This window comes from Selaginella moellendorffii, unplaced genomic scaffold (genome assembly GCF_000143415.4).
Source record: "Selaginella moellendorffii unplaced genomic scaffold, v1.0 SELMOscaffold_3, whole genome shotgun sequence".
In the NCBI taxonomy this organism is placed as follows: domain Eukaryota; kingdom Viridiplantae; phylum Streptophyta; class Lycopodiopsida; order Selaginellales; family Selaginellaceae; genus Selaginella; species Selaginella moellendorffii.
The window spans coordinates 1051650-1056487 of record NW_003314264.1 but is presented as its reverse complement, the minus strand read 5'-3'; positions in this window follow the sequence as shown (position 1 = coordinate 1056487).

The window sequence follows — 4838 nt, the reverse complement described above, 5'->3', positions numbered from 1 at the left end:
TTTTCTCGAATACTGGGAGAAGATTATATCTGCTATCCAAAATGGGCCGGTTGTATATGAAGAATTGGAAGAGTCCTTTTGGCCAGAACCCAGAGCACCAGATAGTAGCGGAACAATGTCCTCTGGAAATGCAGTGACAGATAACGATGTTGAGGATCACTATTGTGGGCCGAGGAACAAGAAGCTGGATTCAGCATTCAATCCAGTACAGGTCTGCAAAGGAATGGTCGTGCTTGTCAGACCCAGTAATAAAAAACAAATGATATGGGTAAGGCGCTGCATCACTGATGCAGAGGAGGATGCGGAAACTAACTCCTTCAATGTAACTGTGGAGTGGTTCAAGCCAAGTTCCGGATATACAAAGGATTGCCTAGAAAAGAGATGGGTGCTGAATCCAAGGGATCCCAGCATGAGCATATCGGTGGATAATGTTGTGCATGGTTGGATGCGGAAGCAGAGTGCCACCATCACCTTGCCAGACCATGCAAGAGATGCAGCAAGAGCATTCATAACCCGGGTTCAAGGTGAGATTCATTAATATTCCTTTACTAAGTTTCTAATGTATTTTATTTCAAGGTGAACAATCCGAATCTAAATCAGAGGAGGCGTGATGGCATGTGGCCCTTTGCACTAGTATATCTTAATACCGGTCTGAGAAATAGAATGGCATGTGCCCTCAGGCCTTTTACTAAATCACCTTTGAAAGAAATGCAAGCCTCTATATCGTAAAAAAAAGGTACTAGAGAAATTCCTTAATAATATGAATGTTATTTAGTTTCATGAAAATACACTAAGGGTCAAATGAGTTAAATGACTTCTCCAAACTAGCAATGCCTCTTGCTACACCTTCACAATTAGATTCGTTAGAAAAAGATAACATTGAATAATATTTAAATGTTCTCACCATTAAGTTATATGTCTGGCTAATAGGAATGACGTTCATCTTGGAAAGCTCGCCACACGCTCAATGAACAAACAAATAGTGTGTGCGCGCATGCCATCGCTCTTCTTTAGCTTCAGATTCGGCTTGTTCACCTTGACAATGAGATTTATTATACAACCAGATGGACTCAGTCTGGACACAAAGTCACCGCGCTAGTCACCATCCCCAGATATGTCTAGCCCCTGGACAAAAAACATATAATTTCACGTCATTTTCAAATACTTGAAAATTTGTACCTAGTCCCATTTTACTGAATAAATCCCACTTTAATGAAATAGAGCTTTTGGAAAGACATCTCATCCCACTTAAATCTCAACACTAACAATGTCAACGATAAAGCATGACTTTAATACCATCAACACTAGAACAAAGCTAGAAGAAAGCAAGAGTGAATCACCACCCAAAACTTTCTAGCAACTAAGCTAACCAAAGTCGAAGATACTTTACTTAGTATCCAAGACCAATCCTTTAACAAAACTCAATTACAGATAACACTTCCTCAAAGAGTGAATCACCATATCCAAGACTCAATGAAATCTTACACTACAAACTAAATGCAACCAAATGATATCAACAAAGGTAGAGTCGACATGCCAACATGGAAAACCCATGTAAGTCTAACAACATGATCCTCCACACCACCATTTGGTAAAGCAAGCCCAACACTACTAAATCATCATCGAGTAAAACAAATGTCACAGTTTTATACAAAGTCTACAAGCAATCACTAATTACTTTTCAACTTGTCTTCACAAGACCCAAACACTAAACTCATGCCATCAAGTCATATACTTGTCCAACATAAACGTAATACCCCAAGTATGAGATATAGGTTCATAGACAAGCACAAACTAAATGACCACTCGAATCCAACTCAACCACAATAAGCTCACCAACACATGTAGTAAATAACTCTGAGCATGCCTTGAAGAGACTAGCTATACATGACTAACACTTAGTCAAACTAAAGTGAAGACCACAAGATAGACTCATATTAGTACACAACATCCTCATAAACAAAGCTATATTATAGGTACCAACATTTCAACTGCAAACAATTAAGTTGGACATCACTATTATCAGCCAAGGCGTAGGGCCACCAAAAGTTAACATCCCTTTCAGACCGCATCATATAAACTGCTTACTAAAGTTTAAGCTAACCGAAGTTAACTCTAACCTCTTCACTAATTTGTACTAGTTTACAAAAATGGAATGGTTTTCGAACAAAATGATCAACAAATCAACCATTAGAAAAGTCTTTTTTGCAAGCTCTCTAATCACTATATGGCCTAATATGGATAATTCCACATTTTAGACTCTCCATGGCATCGCGGTCGTTAATAATAACCCGCTCGAGCACCCACTTGATTCTCCACTCCCAACTCACATAACCAACCTTGGTTATGCCCTTCAATTTCTATTGTTCAGTTTCATCCCTTTATTACTTTGCTTTATGGCCTCATATGTTTCCTTCAGTTATTCTTCTCCAGACTAGGAGGATAGATTTGCACTTTCTACCATGCCTTAGCAAGTATTCATAGGGATGAACCTACCCAATAGCGTAGGGAGTGGTTCCTTAATCTGGGTATGCTCACCTTGTAATCCCACACACCGGGATTAACGTTGTTACTCATGAGCCTTTATATGCCCATCATTAACCTTGCTAAATCCTTTTTTAGTTTTGTCCAATTTGGGTAGAGAGATTTCTCTCGTCTCTGCAACCTTAGACATTTAGATAACACCTTCTATCCATCATTCGCTAGGGAATTTGTCCCTTGGGCCTTATTCATTGCCCTCATGACACAAACACCACCTCTTGGTGTTCTAGAGTGCTTGGGTGTCCCAATGATAGCCTTTTTGACAATGAGCATTCCTTTTACGACATTGACGTATTATATCACAACATAAGCAATTTATCCCCCATAAGGGTATATCCAACTTCTTTATGCCATTAAGAAAGTCTTGGGTAACTACCTTCTACTCGTTTAACATATTACCTTGCACCTCTTGCTTAGTTGCCTCATAGTTGTCAAGTCCTACAACTCATTGCTAGTGCTTCCACACCTCCATCATTATCTGGGTCACCACACTCTACCACATGCCTTCCAGCTTAAACTATGCCATTTCCATTTCCATTAAGATTCCTTTGGCAAAGGGTTCTCATGAACCCATCAACATAACTTCAAGGTATCACACCTTAGCATATTTGGTGTCTCCACACCATCGGCTTTACGAGCTTACCTTTATGACACTTCTCAACTTTGTATCAAAGTTGTTTTTCTTCTGGGAACATCTTTCCCACGACTTTAATATGGCCTATTTTGCCATCAATGAAATACCCATTATTCTCATACTTGGATTTTATAATCCTCCCCATCCTTCGTAGGGCACAACACACCTCAATCTAAATGCTTTCATCAATCCTTTAGGGCCATTCCTTGACTCCACTTAAGTCATTCAGCTTTTTGGACTTTTCCTAATCCCCTGACCTATAAAGTCTTACTGTTGAGGTGCCAGCTCATTAGAATACAACTTCTTGTATTCATGTCCTACTCACCAGGACCACTATTATAAGTGTTATTCCAACACTTGACTATTTTTCGATAATTGTGGGCTACCTTCTCCTGTTAGGACTATCCATCCATATGGTGAAAATATCAATTCATCCTCTAAGCACACCCCCAACTCTTGGGGTTATTCCAGCATTTATTCAAGGTAGTCTGACTACCCTTCCAAGGACTTATGTCCTCATCCGCATTTGACTTCCCACGGTCATTAATTCTGGTCTCAAATTCATGAGCACCAGCCTCAACTTCATGAGGGTAATCTTGTGACTCCTTTATCGTTTTGGATTCTCTATCTTCCCCGTGATCCCAACTATAGTTGTTTACCACAACTACATTAGCTAGTTTGCTGAGTCAAACGCTCATCTAGATCACATCCTCAACTCAATGAGGAAAACCTTGCACTATTCCCAAAATCCCGAAGTCGTTCCATTATTGGCCCTTTTTTATCCACCACCTCATCTACAAGTTCATACCTGAATTGTAGTGGAGAGCCATGTCTTCCCGACCTGGTACTCCTCAAGGATAGGTCCACTCCTAGGACCTTCTAATGCTAACACTAGTGGTGATATACTTGAGCACCAATAAAAGTCAGACTAAAGAACAGCTAAGATACCAAGTTGTGAGAGACAAAATTTTCCATTCTACTTTAGTCACTTAACCACACCTCCGACCACTTGGAGGAGTCTCACTCACAACCTTCGTAAGTCCTATTTTGGACTTAGGGACTTGGTAGCCCCAAGAATGGCATCCATGCCACTCAACCATTGCACTTGGTCTAAGTGCTCCACGTGTCCAATCCCATGACCGACACCCCAAAGTACCACTGACATATCAGCTTATTACGCTAAAGCCATGCCCCTTCACTTTGGTCACATCAGTGGTTTAACACCACCTGCATTACGGTCCCATCTCTCAAAGATTGGGCCATCCCTCCATGAGTGATCATCCCAAATCCACTCCTTAGCATCCTTAGGCTGCCCATAGGCATGGGGAATAGCCTTCCCTAATATCCCTTTTCCAATATCCACCAAGTCCCTTTCTACCCATGGCCGTGTTTGCCAACATTGCCACTGGATCGAGGCCCACAGGCCCGACCACTAAGTCCCACGGTCCTTTGGGACTTCCTCACCACCCGATTGTATCTTTGGTCACTACACCAGAGGATTACTCCTCTTCCTTTCTATAGTCTGGGCCTTTGGGACAACATTTCGGAACACCGTGGCCTTACGCAAGCCTCATAGATACTCTCCCCACCTTCTGCCTTTGGGTGCTCTAGCCATTTGCTTAGAGCGAGCTTTTGTGAGCCACGCCAGATATCCAAGTAGGTA